The sequence below is a fragment of the Balaenoptera borealis genome (genome assembly GCF_965194805.1).
Source record: "Balaenoptera borealis genome assembly, chromosome: 9".
Lineage (NCBI taxonomy): Eukaryota > Metazoa > Chordata > Mammalia > Artiodactyla > Balaenopteridae > Balaenoptera > Balaenoptera borealis.
The window spans coordinates 42,302,218-42,318,655 of NC_138873.1; the positions used below are offsets into that span (position 1 = coordinate 42,302,218).

The window sequence follows — 16,438 nt, forward strand, 5'->3', positions numbered from 1 at the left end:
TCCTTTGGTGAAAGTGGCTTTAGGCTTAGGTCAGGAGTGGGGACCAGATCAAGTACAGCTTTGAAGGCCACAGAAAAGGATTTTGGCTTTTTTTCCCCTGTATGTGTGTGATGGAAAACTATTAGAGGGTTGAAAGCGAGGGTTAGTTATGATTTATATTTTGAGAGGACCACTTTGGCTGTTGAGTGAGGAATGCATTGTAGCACAGCGTAAATGGGAGCCGGGAGGTCACTGAAGAGAGCACTGCAGTGGTCCTTGCGCTGGAGCCAGAGGTGATGGTGGCTTGCACTAGGGTGGTTGCAGTGGAGATGGAGAACGCTGCAGAGATTCATGATATGTTTTGGAAGTATAACTGATAGGACTTAACAACGGCTTCATGTGGGAGGTGAGGAAAAGAGAAGGAAGAACTTTTAGGTGACACATTTGTATATTTTCATTCTAAATCGCATATTTAGGTGTAAAACGAGGAAATGAGAAAAATATAATATAGTTGTCTACATCCAAAACAGATAATGAATACTATTTTAAGTCCTTGAACTATGCTTGAGCAAGGGAATACGTGACTTAGAGGATATAAGGGCTAGTCAAGGGCTGACATAGTGGAGGGCCCAGTCTGAGAGACTGATTGTACCTCAGGAGCTATTCAGGAGTCCACACCCCAGCTCAGGACCTGAGTCTTCAACACTGGTGTCTGGGGACCTGGGCCTCTGTATAGGGCCACTGGCTCTGAAGGCTCTGACTTTTCAAGGAGGGTATCTCCCCAAATTCAACCAGGTTCTAAAGAGCTTAGTGTATGTTGTATGAAATAATATTATTCCAATCTTACATGACTCACCTAATTGAGTTTTGCTGACATCCAAGCCCTTATTCAAAAGCCTATTTATTTGAGTCCTGTGACCAGACAAGATAACACACTATAGCCCTCCCATTCTAACTCCACCTCTCCATCCAGTGGCAGAATGTTCTTACCAATAAAGATTCTACAGTCTTGTGGATCCTGTGATGTACCAGGTAATTGTTGTAGTGACATTTGCTCTTCTTAGTATCTTAATGTCTTTTCTGCATTCCTGGCCATCCAGAGGCACATTATTGGAGTATGTAAGAGTAGGGCTGGGGCAAAAAAAAAAGTAGGGTTGGGGTCCGACGTGGCTTCTCCCAAATACTGGAGACATGCCAGTCATAATGGCTTCACTCTCTTGATATGTGGCACAGGGAATTCATGCTTTTGATGTACTGCTTCTTGAAGTAAGAAGCAGTAGAATTGTAGAAGAATCAGCTTCCCGCCTGGGCCTCCTGAAAAGAAGGTACTTGTCAGCTGCTGGAATGTTACATTGGCTTCATCTTCCTTCCTCCTGGCTGATGAGACTTTACTCTTCATCCTGTTTCCACAGCACAGGATCTTTGGAATACTATTATTACCCTGTTTTGTATATCTGATACAGAACCTTCTAGAACATGAGTTAAAATGTTGGTTAACAATTCACTAATACTGCCCAATACACATTTACATATGATACCTTATATATCCAATTATTGCAAAGACTCTAAATATAGGATAAAAAATAGATTTTTATGGGGATGGGATATATTATATCACGTTAAATAAGTACCATGGTAGAGATATGTTCAAAATATTATAGGAACCTACATATTGTACGTCTCCCTAGGATTCATATGCTGGTTGGAATAGAGGTGATATTATGGTAGATTTAAAAATACTTTTACATAGCCTTACCAATTCAGTTTTGACAATATTGATTAGTGTATTATATATTATGCATGTCTCTGACTGAAATTCCTTTGAGAAGAAAAGTAGAAATGGAGAAGAACAATAATACAGGAAATTGGATGGGTATCAAAAACTATGGTGCATAGTTATGGTGTATTTTGGTAATTTTTTATTTGGTGGGCATAACAATTACTACAAAATTGTCTGTTTATCTGAGGATCAACTTGGTACAATTAGCTTTACAAAGTATACCTTTTCCATCATAGACACAACTCTTTTTCTGACTTCTCAGGTTACAAATATTAGTGTGATTTTTATTCTTCTTTGTACTTTGTTCCCTATATCCAATCTCCTATAAAATTCTGTTATAAGGAGAGAGGTGCAAAAAAAAAAAGGTTACAATTGTAATAGGATAAAGGGTGACAAATATTTTTTCCTTTTTTTTTTTTTTTTTTTTGGTTGTTGTTTTTATCTATTCTATTGGGTTGGCCTAAATGTTCGTTTGGGTTCAGTCAGGTTTTTCCATGACATCTTATGGAAAAACCCGAACAAACTTTTTGGCCAACCCAATATTTTTCAAGTTTTCTACATGGCACAAAGATTACTTTAGTATTCAGAAAATATAGAGAACATACAACTTTTTAAAAAGATAGTTTTTGATAATTGGGCATAACAAGAGGAAGACATTCCAGGCGGAACACGAGTATTGGCAAAGGTGCAGAGCAAAACATAATTAGTTACGAAATACTCATCTACTTCCCTAATCCAGATTTTTGCAGTATAAATGTTTTTTAAAAAAACAATTGCTCTTCATTGTATTTGAGAAGATAGTTTGAGTTGAACTTGAAAATACAGGAATTCTTTGTTGTTGCAGCTTTGTTATTTGCCATTCTCATTACTAAATTCATTGTGGTGCCTTATGCATCGCCTGTCTGTGAATAAGGATGGCAGGCACTCTGGTCTCCTTTGCCATTTTTGTAGCCTATTCCACATTCCCTCTCCACTACTATTCTGACTCCTCCAAGTCCAAGCTGCAGAAGTGTCCTGTTTTGTTAAGTCATTGCTCCACTGTTGCTTTGTGAGTGATCTTTCTTTCTCTCTCTTTCTTTCTTTTTTCTTCCTTCCTTCCTGCCTGCCTGCCTGCCTGCCTGCCTGCCTGCCTGCACTGGGTCTTCATTGCAGCGCGTGGGCTTCTCATTGGGATGGCTTCTCTTCTTGCGGAGCTTCTCTAGGTGCATGGGCTTCAGCAGTTGTGGCACCAGGGCTCAGTAGTTGTGGCTCACGGGCTTAGTTGCTCCACGGCATGTGAGATCTTCCCAGACCAGGGCTCAAACCTGTGTCCCCTGCATTGGCAGGTGGATTCTTAACCACTGCGCCACCAGGGAAGTCCCTGTGGGTGATTTTTCTACTGGAGAAATAGGATTTGGTGGGGAAGGGAGTAATGCCAGAGTGCCTTTTTGAGGAGACCTGAGCAAGAGCCAGCCCTATGAGATGATCATGTAAGCTGCTCAGCAGCTAGGAGGAGGAGAAACAACTAGAAACCAGTAAGTGGTTAAAAAAAAAATGGCTAGTTTCTATTAGGGTCTCTTTCCTTGATCTAATTAGAAGAATAAAACAAAAAAAGCAGAGGTTTTGAGAGACTCATGGACAGTAATAGCATTTTGTGTTGGTGAGTGGAAGAGAGGAGCAAGCCTTCCTTTACTCTTGATTTATTTTTATCAATATAGCAAGGGTTTCCTAACTTCTTTGTAATTAGGAGCTAATTTTCTTTTCCATGGGTCTTTGAGATGGTTCTTTGACCACAGAACCATGGAAGATGAGTAGATGAAGGAAGGAATGTCACTTATGGTTTCACTTCCCTTATGCCTGAGAATGTCTGCAATTCTTGCAATGGATGGAGGGGCAGGAATTGGAGAACCCATATGACTTTGAGAGCAAGGAGATGTCGTTACAATATTTCAGTTTAGAAGAGGTTGCTAGAATTGTGGTCCTTGTCAACCCCTTTTTCTATCTCAATATGTGTGATAGATGATGTTTACCTATGTAATATATCTCAATGTACAGAGCTAGGTTCAGATCAATCCCATACAATTTTGAGAAAAAATAAAACGCTATAATTCCAAATTACCACACACATTAAAGATATCAGTAAGTGTCAGTCTCTAGAAATGGCAATATAGATTAGATAAACTAAAAATTATATGCAATTCCCAGAGTATGGACCACAAGGCTTTTTTTCTTTACATTTGCAAACTTCAGACTCTTACCTGTTAATATTAAATTATTTGGGGCATGCAAGTCACATCTCTGGAACCTATGTCATTTCCTTGTAAATTTCCTTTTCAGATTATTGCTCATTCACTACTGATTTTGTGTATTAATCTTGTATTATGCAAATTTGCTGAATTGATTAGCTCTAATAGTTTTTTGTGGATTATTTGGAATTTTCTACAATTCAAACCATGCCATCTGTGAATAATGATGGTTTTACTTCTTCCTTTCAAGTTTAGATCCCTTGTATTTCTTTTTTTTTTTAACTTTTGGGTTTATTTAATTTATTTATTTATTTATTTATGGCTGTGTTGGGTCTTCGTTTCTGTGCGAGGGCTTTCTCTAGTTGTGGCAAGTGGGGGCCACTCTTCATCGCGGTGCGCGGGCCTCTCACTGTCGCTGGCCTCTCTTGTTGCGGAGCACAGGCTCCAGACGCGCAGGCTCAGTAACTGTGGCTCACGGGCCCAGTTTCTCCGTGGCATGTGGGATCTTCCCAGACCAGGGCTCGAACCCGTGTCAGATTCTCAACCACTGCGCCACCAGGGAAGCCAACCCTTGTATTTCTTTTTCTTGTTTAATTGCTCTGGTTAGGACTTCTAGTACAATGTCAAATAGCATGGTGAAAGTGGGTGGATTTCCCTAAGGCTTGTCAATTTTGTAGATCATTTCAAAGAACCAACTTTTGGTTTCATTAATTTTTCTCTATTGTTTTGTATTCTCTATTTCATTTATCTCCACTCTAATTACTATTTCTTTCCTTTTGCTAGCTTTGGGTTTAGTCTGTGCTTCTTCTGCTTCTTCAAGATGAGAATTTAGATTATTGATTTGAAGTCTTTCTTCTCTTTCAATGTAGTTTATGGCAACTACTCATCTCTACCATTATAGTGGGAAAGCAGTTATAGACAATACGTTAATGAACGAGCATGGCTGTGCTCCTTTATCTATAAAACAAGATGCAGGGCTTCCCTGGTGGCACAGTGGTTAAGAATCCGCCTAGCGATGCAGGGGACATGGGTTCGAGCCCTGGTCCAGGAAGATCCCACATGCCACGGAACAACTAAGCCCATGCGCCACAACTACTGAGCCCGCGTGCCACAACTACTGAAGCCCGCGCGCCTGGAGCTCACGCTCCGCAACAAGAGAAGCCACCGCAACGAGAAGCCTGCGCACCACATCGAAGAGTAGCCCCCACTCTCTGCAACTAGAGAAAGCCCGCGCGCAGCAATGGAAGACCCAACGCAGCCAAAAATAAATAAATAAATTTATGAAAAACAAGCTGCAGTTTCCCAATCCATTTCAGCTGCATCTAAGAAGTTTTGATATGTTTTGTTTTCCTTTTCACCCTTGCCCAAAAGGTTTTACTCTTTTTCTCTTTCCCCAGACTCAGTTGGTTATCACCTGTGCCCTGGGGGGGGAGGGGGGAGGTAGGGCCAATGGCGAAACAAGGTTTGTTGCTCTTAGCCGGGTAGCTTATGGCTCTTGTTCCTTAGATGATAAGGATCTGGGTGGGGTTTTGTGCTTTTTCAGCTGAGGCTGGCTGGCCTGTTGCATGGAGAGAGGCTTTCTCTTGTCTTCTGCCCTGTCTCCAGTCTTTCGTGTGGTCACCCACTGAGGTCATGGCTAAGAGGTTGTGAGTGTGTGCCTGTGGCATTCGTGGGTTCTATGTTCTCACACTTGCCCATTGTTGTAACTTTGTTAAATTAACATTTGTTAAGTAGAGCCCTGGGGTGATGGATGGTTCAATAAAAGACCACAAGAGTACTGAAATCGAGTTTATTACTTTACAGGTCCTGGAGGAGGTACACGGCACACCTTAAGGGGCCATGAGGGAGGTTAAGGCAGGGTGTAGGCAGCGATCGGGGTGGATCCTGGGGGAGTACTTTGGGGGGGTCTCAGGCTAAGGCCAGATTGGTCAATTCAGACCAAAAAGGAGGGGAAGGTGGTTGGTAAGCTTCTCAGGGGCCTGTTTTTATCTAAGGGGCACAAGAGGAAGACCCTGGGAGGTGGGGGAGACTGATGATCACCAGGGCAGCTGGGGGAGTCACATCAGGAACTTGCATTTACATATGAGCCTGTGGGCTGCTTTCTAGGGCATGCATGCTAGATGCAGAGGGTAGTATCAGTGCAAAGGCCCTGCAGGCCGATTGGCCACACAGAATGGATGCTGAGGCAGCAGTGTTGTGGAGTAGTTTAGCTAAACCCATGCTCCGCCTTTAACAGCTTGTTATAAATTTTAGCTGAATTCTCCTTACTCACTTGTATGAGATCCTCATCTTACATCTGTGCTCTGCCGTAAGTTTGTGTCCTGTGTGCCCTGGGAGACTTGTCTTAGATTTAAAGCCAGGAGGTTGTGTTGTGATTTCAGCTGTTTGGTAGGTTCAAGAAAACTTATGATTTTGTAGGTTGTTTGGTATTTTTAGTTGTTTCTGGGGAACATTGCTCTTTCCATCTTTCTACATCCTGCATAGAAACTGGAAGCCCCTCAGATGATTTTTTTAATTGAGCACACACACCCAAATGTCATTACGATTAGGTTTTTTTCTTTGAGTGGTTCACTGCCTCCAGAGGGTTCTTTAGTCTGCTGCCAGGGACCTGTTATAAACCTAACTCCTGGCATTTGGAATCTAGGGAGGGGAGGGGAATGGGGACTTACTGTTCAGGATGCAGTTTTTATTAATAGACTTTATATTTTAGAGCCATTTTAGAGTCACAGAAAAACTGAGCAGAAAGTACAGAATTCCCACATACCCTTCTCCCCTAATGGACACAGCCTTCCCCACTATCAACATCCTGCGCTAGATGGATACATTTGTTAACTGATGAACCTACATTGACACATAATCACCCCAAATACATAGTTTACATTAAGGTTCACTCTTAGTGCTGTATATTCTATAGATTTTGACAACTGTGTAGTGACATGTATCTACTATTGTAGTATCATACAGAACACTTTCACCGACTTAAAGATCCTCTGTGCCCTGCCTTTTCATCCCTCCCTCCTCTTTGGCAACCACTGATCTTTTTACTGTCTCCATAGCTTTGTCTTTTCCAGAATGTCATATACATACAGTATGTATCCTTTTCAATTGGCTTCTTTTACTTAATAATATGCATTTAAATTTCTTCCATGTCTTTTCATCGTTTGATAGCTCATTTCCTTTTAGTGCTGAATAATATCCCATTGTCTGGAGATACCACAGTTTATTTATCCATTCATCTACTGAAGGATAACTTGGTTGCTTCCAAGTTTTGGCAATTATGAATAAAGCTCCTACAAAACATACATGTGCTAGTTTTTATGTGGACATAAGTTTTCAACTTATTTGGGTAAATACCAAATAGGAAGGTTGCTAGATCATATGGTAAGAGAGCATTTAGTTTTGTCAGAAACTGCTAAACTGCAAAATGGTGCAGCCACTTTAAAAGGCATTCCTACCAGCAATGAATGAGCATTCCTGTTGCTCCACTTCCTCACCAGCATTTGATGTTGCCAGTGTTCTGGATTGTGGCCATTCTAACAGGTGTATAGTGGTCACTCATTGTTTAATTTCCAATTCCCTCATGACATGTGATGTTGAGCATCTTTTCATATGCTTATTTACTACTGCATATCTTCTTTGGTGAGGTGTCTGTTCAGATCTTTTGGCCATTTTTTAATCAGGTTATTCATTTTCTTATTGTTGAGTTTTAAGAGTTCTTTGTATATTTTGGATAGCAATTCTTTATCAGATGTCTTTTGCAAATATTGTCTCGCAGTCCGTGGCTCATTAGATTTTCACTGAATTCTCTGCTCTTAGTTTCATTCCTTATCACCTGCCCTCCTCTGGTTCCCCAGGCTGGAACTGCTCCAGCTCATTTTCCCAGTTCACTTCTCTTCTGTTTTTTTACCAGCATAGAGGAGGGTTAACTGTCTGCTTGGTACAAGTGATGACCTGAGGGCTTAACTGCTCTTGACAACTTGGAAACAACCTCTTTATCATCAGCCCCTGGTCTTACCCCGTGTTTTCTAGCACTCTGCTAGACAATTCAGCTTGCTTTTCAATGGCATTTCTCTCTCCCAGGTCTTAGGTTTTTACAGCTTGTACTCTGACGAATAATTTACTATTTCTGCATTTGCTTTATATCCTCTGGTCTTTCTGGCTTGGACTCAATCTTCACTTTCTGTGAGGACTCAATTTAGACTTGTTCCTGCGCCTTCCTACTGTAGACCCTCAGGTTTCTTCTGTTCCTTGTGAGCAAGAGGTTCAGACAATTTTTTGTAGAATTGAGAATTGATTATGTTCTACTTTAAACATAAAAGACTTTACTCATTTGTTTTTCCTAATGGCTTCATAGCACTCTTGATTCGTGGTGGTGGTTGATTTTTAAGATGCATCATTATTTTATGTACCACTTAGAGGGAAAAAAATGCTGTCCATCTGTGATACACAATTGATTATAAGATTCTTCTCAACTTATGAGATGTTTAAATGTGGGGGAAAAGAAATGTATGTCTTAGAATCATTGTCCAGCACCACTGTGAGCAAACAGACAGAAAAATATGTATAGATTCTAAATCTCCTAAAATTCTTAGAGAGACTCATTTCCCAGTTAAATTGCAGGGACAAAACTCATCACCAGGAACTCTTTGACTCTATCTGGCTTTCCCTGGCACTCACGCGTCTCTCTGTTCAGGATTATCTGACCACACCAGCCACCCACCAAAACCATTCCTGTCTTGTGCCTTAACTCAGGTTGCTTTCTTCACAGTTCTCTCCACCGGCCTTTGTCCTTTCAAGCCTTTCTGTTTACTGCAGTCTTCATCCAGTTCCTCTACTGAAAACCTCTCATGCTATGTATACAGTATTCTGTACTCAACAGCTTGGCACTTTACGTGTATTATCTAAAATTGTCTGCCGTTATTTTGTGTGTGTGTTAAGCAGTTCTATTTAAGTAAGATTAAGTACGAACATTTATACTTTTCTTTATCATAATGCATATATAAAAGTGCTGAGAACATAGTAAGGCATTCACTCAAAATTTGTTGATTGATTTTTGTTGTTGTTGTTGTTGTTTTTTTTGGTTAAGATTTGGTAGCACAGATCCCATTGCATGGACCTTAAATAATAAGCCTTATAGTAAGACTTCTGTTTGCTATTTCAAAAGTCAAGTTAAATTTTTCTTGGAGAAACAGATGTATTCTCTATTACCATCAAGGAAAATACCTCCAATGTTATTAGACTTTATATTTTTAAAAAGACTTTTCTAACAATCATTATAGAAATGCATAGAGCAAACATATCTTTAAAGGTGATTCTTTCCCAAAGCAATTGGATTTCAAAGGTCTTTTTATTTTATTTTTTTAATTTTTATTTATTTATTTTTGCACATAAAGGGTTTGTTTTAAATGTTTTAAAGATAGGATAGAGTTACATCATAATTATAAAAATTACAGAATTAACAGATTTATATTGTTTATACTTCTAAATGCAGAGAACAGGGAACTGTCTACGCATTGTATAAAATAAAATTAAAATTAAAAATGAATTCAAGCTTGAAAGATGAGGTCATTTACCTAATTTTAAAATGCGAACACGAAGACCTCTGAACTATACACATTCGTTAAAACTGCACTAATGATGGAAAATACAAAAAGCGCAGCATTTCCAAGGAACCACAGACATTTCGACCATAATTATTTTGTTACAATAATTTCTGTTGTGTCTTTGGAGAACTTTCTTTTTTTTTTTTTTTAAGACAATCAGCTTCAAGAATGTTTTCAGGCACTGCAATTTGTGACAATCAAAACAGTCTTCTAATGGGTCCACAGCATTCAGAGATTCAAGACCAATGCATTTTGGGGTTTGGCACGTAAAACAATAATAGAAAGGAAATCTGGTTTAGAAACAACTGTGATTGTTTTAAGAATGCACAGTTCCTTCAAATGCTGCATGACATACACAACTGGAAAATCACCTTCTGTTGGCACTGCATTTGCTTCACCAGTGCATCTTTATCCCACAGCCAGTAAAACAGCAGAATTAAGCAAATATACAGAAACTGAAAACAAATTAAAACAGATAGAAAAGAAAAAAACCGAAATATATTTAACATGCAATTTTAGTTAGTTACATTGAACATTCTACTTAGAATAGAGCATGCAAAAAAAGGATGGTCTGCTTTTAAGGTTTTCCTTTGAAGCTTTACATGGCATCCAGACATCACGCACGCACACACACACGACACAATGATACTGTAGCAGGTCAGTGAGAAAGGCCAATACATTTTATACAGAGTTTCCTGTCTTGTGTTGTCACAAGTCCCATGATAATTTTAGAAATTAGTGTTGTATTCCTAGAACAAGGAACCAACATTCCGATACCAGGAAAATGCAAGCGGTGCATGCAGATCTGAAACATGAGCCTAGACGAAGGCTGAAATACTCAGCTGGGGAGCAGAGTTAGTCACGGCGTCAGGAAGTGTGGTTTAAGCCACCAAAAGAAAAAAGGATGGGAAAAAAAAAGGAAAAACAACAACAAAAAAACCCTTCCCCTTCCTTCAACCCTAAAGGCGATAAATGGAACAATGATTAAAATAATGATGATAATAAATCACACGTCACATTCATCTAGAGAGATCACATGGTATTAAAAGTTGCTAAAGGTACTTGCAGAAAAACCACAATGCAAGTCATTAAGTAATGCCAGAAATGTTTCAACTGACCCAACCCTCAGGATACCTCCAAAGGACTTTGTTTTTCAGTCTGAAGTCACTGTGTCCTGTTCATGCAGTGCACGCTGGACAACTCCCTCTCTGGGCCACACGTGTCCACTTGGGCACGGGGAGCTCGGCTCAGCCTTGAGATTCACATGCAGGAACTCTTACAAGAGCCACCGGGAGAACAGATGACAGATCTGTAGCATGACACTTGTTTCAAGCACAGGAGGAACATCTAAGACCTGGGTACCCACTGCATGGAGAAGCTCACCCCTGGCTGCCCTCGGTGAGGCACTGGGCACGCTGGAGAGAACTGGGGTGCTGTATTTACATGGTGCGCGAGGTTACCACCCACCAGCACAACAAGGCACAGCCTTCCTGAAGGCGAAAATGGGCATCACACAAACCTCGCATAGCGCGGCCTTGAAACTACAGGATCTCTTAACATCAAGAACAGCCATGACAGACATCACACAGATCTGGTGTTTGGCTGAGATTCATATGCATTTAAGCTTTCTGCCCAAATCTTAGGTAAGGTTTTCAATCTCCACAAGACTGGTTTCACAAACCATCTTTCTCCTAGCTTTCAAACTGCCAGGGATCATCCAAAACAAAGTGATAAACTGACGTTTTGCTTCTAAACAAACCACTTTTGCAGTTCTATTTTAGTTAAGGACAACTTGCAGGAAAGGATTCAATGGCTAAGGGCTGCTATCAGTCACACCCACAAGCCAGTGCAGGTGACTGACCCTGATGTGGTAGGATCCACCAAATGGAATGAATCCACATCAACAGCACACCATGAGCAAGAACATACAGCACCACGAAACATGTCAGGAGTTTAAGCTGTTATTTGTCTAGGCATTCTTTGAGGGGAAAAGCCGAGGGGGAAAAGCCTTCTGACCATAATCATATATCAGTAATAATAGTAATAAAAATAAAGGTATCCCAGAGAACTTGTTAAAAGGCAACACCGCCATTCTTAAACTTACATTTCTAATATAAAAGCACTGTGTTCTTCCAGGAACTTACCAAATACACAGAAACCACTGATATACTGTTGCCTTTTAAATCCATGTACTAAAATCCAGATTACTAATTTGTGCAAATAATGGACCAAATGTGCCATCCAAAATACACCTGCATTACATTATGTGGACCAAGTACCTGGGCTTTGCTTAAAAAGCAGTATTTATGATAAAAAATGTAAACAAATAATGTGCAAAGCTTAGAATTAAAGGCAGCCTTTTACCCAGATTTCTGTTTTGTAAAATTCTAATGTGTGTCATTAAATGTTCACAGGTGATTCATATTTGAATTTACAGTTTAAAGCCTCCAGACTGAAATGGTGCTCTGAACTTGACTTTCAAAACAAGCTGAATGTCCCGATGCGCTTCCTGTGCCCGAATTTAATTTTGAATAAACAGCAGTAATACACTAAATACACTGAATACAAATGGCTTGGGTCAGCACTCCTGTTAAACTGGAGAAAATTATGTAAGCCCCACTCCAACCCACAAAGAAAGGACTGCCCATGAAGTGTATGTGTGTGTATATACAGATCTGTGTGTATGTATATATACATTATGTATGTATACACACAGATATAGATAGGTAGGTAGATATAGATACATATATATTTCAAAAAAAGGAATAACAAAAATATCAAACTATGCTTGCACTGTGGCAGCAGAATAAGAGTGTTAAGAATGAAGGGGAAAGTGGATAAGATCTACTGCAGTTTTAAATGACTGTGATACTAGCTTAACTTTTACCAGACTTGCCTGTAACTCCCTTCCAAACAGACAGACTTGTTTTAAGAGGAAGGAGTTCCTTACGCAAAATGCTTTGTGTTCACATAAATCTGTACTATTTAGAACAAAAACAGTTCTGCTGGCAGAGATTGTGGGTTCACGGGGACATTTAAGCTTTCATTAAACTGGAAAGCAATCAAGTCTTTATGTCTACAAATTATACATTTAATAGTTCCACAAATCTGGCAAAGTTCGTGATGACATCTAGGATGTTTTCACCAAATTGTAGACATAAATATGGAAATCATCATCAAACTTGATGAAATAGATGGTTTGGCTTCTACTTGATGAATGACCATGCCAGTCCTTTTAGCGTCATCTTCTTTGGCATATTCCACTTGTTTGCCTACCGGGCTGTCCACAACTTCTCCCGGTTCCCTTTCTGCTGGAGGTGAATCATTAGAATCGGGCATAGTGCGAAGGTCACCTTCTTTATAATCATCTAAGAGCTGGTACATGTACAAGACAGGATCTTTTTCATAGGTGATGTAAAACCATGTGTTCATTATAGGGGCGCGTGCTAAGACCATTCCCCTCCACTCGTCTTTAGAGCCATCCTCCGTCTCAAACATGTGCTCCACTGCTTTGCCAATCATCGTGTCGGCTAGGTGTGCGTCACTGATTTGAGATGTTGCAACTCTATTAGGGAGGACTTCAAGCGCAGAAACTCTTTCACCTTTATTAAGTTCTAGTCTATAAATACAGTCAAATCCATCGTATTTTATAAGATACAAAGGATTTACAGGCATCTGGTCCAGAACGCTTCCTTTCCACTGGGTGATGGGGCCATTCCCCTCTTTCCACTGAATCCTGCAGCCTACGATGTTCCTCCGGGGCTGGGAAACAGGTTTGCTCGGCCACACACTGGTCCGGTGTTTTTTGTGGGATGTTCGTTTCTTCATCATGCTTGCAGATACACCAGCATGGCCTGCATCAGCTCTGGACCGCTGGCCACGTGTCTTCCCGAATGGGGTCTTCATTCATCTATATTTAAGTGAGCAGCAGAGCTGCTGGACTAGGATGAAAATTCAGTGTGCTCCAATTTGAAACTTTTCACAGGATTTCAGTGTTCTTGTTAATCCATCATCCGAACGCCCTTTTTTTTTTTTTTTAATAAGTTCAGCAAAAATATGTGAAATCCTAAGTACTCTGCCGGCCACCTAGGCCACCGTCGGCAGCCCGCTGGCCCTGCGGTCCCGCGCCAAGCTCCCGCCCGCCCCTGCCGGACGGGCCGTACTACCCAAAGGTCTTTTTAATCTAGGGTTTTATAGTGCCTTTGGCTTAAATAAATCCAGATGAGCTTTTTATTTTGTTAACTGCTTCGTAAATGTTTTATTTGGACATAAGTCTGTTGTTGGGATTAATTTGATTACATAATGAATGAAGAACAGCCTTTGTTTTTAAATTTTTTTTTTCTGACTTATAACAAAAGAAACTGGACCAAGAAAATAAAAACGTGGAAGTAATTCATTGCCAGGAGTAAACTACTGTATATGGGTAGCAACTGTTCCCCTTCCACTCACCTTGAACTACAGATACTCTGTGAATCTTCCTGGTAGATCCAGTTCCATACTTATTAATGGCAAATGAATATGTGGCTTAATATTTTGTGAGAATATGGGTTAAAAGGACTGTTAAAATTCTCTCTAAATACCTAGTCTGCCAGTTGCCTTGTTTCTTCACCGTTCTCTCAGCCTCTTTAAAAAATCCCCTCAAAGTTATGAGCAGTTCAAGCTTGGCCTTTGGACAGGTAGCCCACAGGGGGAGCTCTTACTCTTCAGGCAGCCCCTTTGGAGGGCTTGTCACGTATAGGTAGGATGGGTTTTCATAGGGACTAAACCTTTTTAAACAAAATTAAATTCGTTTTGTCATTTTTTTCTCGTTTCTTTAAACTGAGTAGGACATCATGAAAAAGGAACAGTGGGTTGGAAGAAGGTTGGGGAAGAGTAATATTTGAAAAGAAGACTGATAAATGTGCCCTCATAATGTGGTATTAAGTACTCTAATCACCAATAGGATGGATTGAGAAAGCACAACATAAAATTTCCACAAAGAGGAACCTGACATAATTCTATGAGTCTGTATCATATGTATTCTACAAGACAGCCAGCCCGGTCTCTTAAAAAATGTCAGTGTTCAGATTAAAGGAGACTGAAGACTCAGTACAATGTGGGATCCTTGATCTGCATTGATAGAGAAAAGCTGCTATAAATTTTATTATTGGAATAATTTGGTAAACTTGAATATAGGCTGTATATTAATATTCCATTAGGCTGAACTTCTTGGGTGTAATAGTGCTATTGTCTTTGATCTTAGGAAATATATACTGAAGTATTTAGGGGTGACAAGTACCTGGAACTTAAGTTCAGATGGTTCAGAAAAAAGAAAGTGAGTGTGTGTGTGTGTGTGTGTGTGTGCATGCACGTGTGTGCACGCACATGTGCGCACGCATGCACATGCTTAGTGCTGTATGAGTTTGGGATTTTTTTCTTTCAGACACTTATTTTACACTAAATGATGTTCTGTGGGTTTTGCTTCTTGTTTTTTTTTCTTCAGGATGAATGGTCATTTGTGACCTTCTCATTTTATTTTTTTCCTTTTGTCCACCTCATTTTGCTAGCATGGAGCTGCTTGGGGCTAGTTCTTGAAGTCAGTTCTATAAACTTTTCTTACATTGCAATGATTAATCCTATAACCTAGGTAGCATAAATACATGCTATTATTGATCATCAGTAGAATAGGAAGAAAATATGGATGGATTTGTGCAACTTCATCACCTCTAAAACACATTTTAAATGCATTTCATTAACATGCCCTTAAGGATGCTAATAATTATCAGGTTCCAAAAAGTGAACCATTTTATAGAAACATTAGATTCTCTGAGTTAGCTACTTAGAGCTCATCAGTTATATTTAATAATTTGTGAAACATTCACTTGTAAGGCTGGTCTGGGAGTGCCATTGAATGTAAGTTGAGGTGCAGAGTTCTCTGGTCTGTGTTATTGCTCTAGAACAGATAGAACAGACCCTATATGGCAGAGGTCAATAACCCACTGTTGTTGAGACGTTTGAGAGACTCTTTTCAATATTCTTTAACTTTGGTGGCTTAAGGACCAAGTAACCTTTTGCTAATTGTATCTGAGGGTTTAATAATAAAAACAGAATTATAGAAACATATTCTTCCTGTGTTTAGGGCTGCTTTTTTTTTTAATATTTATTTATTTGGTCACGCTGGGTCTTAGTTGCGGCTCATGGTCTCCTTAGTTGTGGCTCATGGTCTCCTTAGTTGTGGCATGCAAACTGTTAGTTGTGGCATGTGTGATCTAGTTCCCTGACTAGGGATTGAACCCCGGGCCCCTTGCATTGGGAGCGCAGAGTCTTAACCACTGCGCCACCAGGGAAGTTCTTCCTTTGTTTTAAATGTATGAGATCTGTTTTTTTAATCGAAGTATAACTGACCTACAACACTACATTAGTTCCAGGTGCACAACATAGTGATTTGGTATTTCTATATGTTACAAAATGATGTCTGTTACCATCTGACATAATACAAAGTTATTACAATATTTTCTATATTCCCCATGATGTACATTTCATGCCCACGACTTGTTTATTTTGTAACTGGGAGTTTGTACCTCTTAACCTCCCTCACCTATTTCACTCACCCCCCCACCCCACCCCGCCCCGCCCTGCCCTGCAACCACTTGCTTGTTCTCTGTATCTGTGAGTCTGTTTCTGTTTTGTTATTTATTCTTTGTTTTGTTTTTTTAGGTTCTACATATATGAAATGATATGGTATTTGTCTTTCTCTGTCTGGTTTATTTCATTTAGTATGATACTCTTTAGGTCCATCCATGTTGTCTCAAATGGCAAGATTTCATTTTGTAAATAAGTTTCAAATGAACTTATTTATAAAACAGAAACAC

At 39.8% G+C, this 16,438-nt stretch overlaps 1 protein-coding gene and 1 pseudogene across 7 annotated transcripts in view; one reads left to right on the top strand and one right to left on the bottom strand.

The window, feature by feature from the left end:
- The window catches only part of FAM184A (family with sequence similarity 184 member A), a 116,849-nt gene that overhangs the window by 29,188 nt on the left and 71,223 nt on the right, over positions 1-16,438 (top strand). The window lies entirely within an intron of this gene.
- On the bottom strand, positions 9,228-13,723 carry LOC309634857 (spindlin-1 pseudogene; annotated as a pseudogene). The gene has a single exon. The product of its transcript is annotated as a spindlin-1 pseudogene (transcript).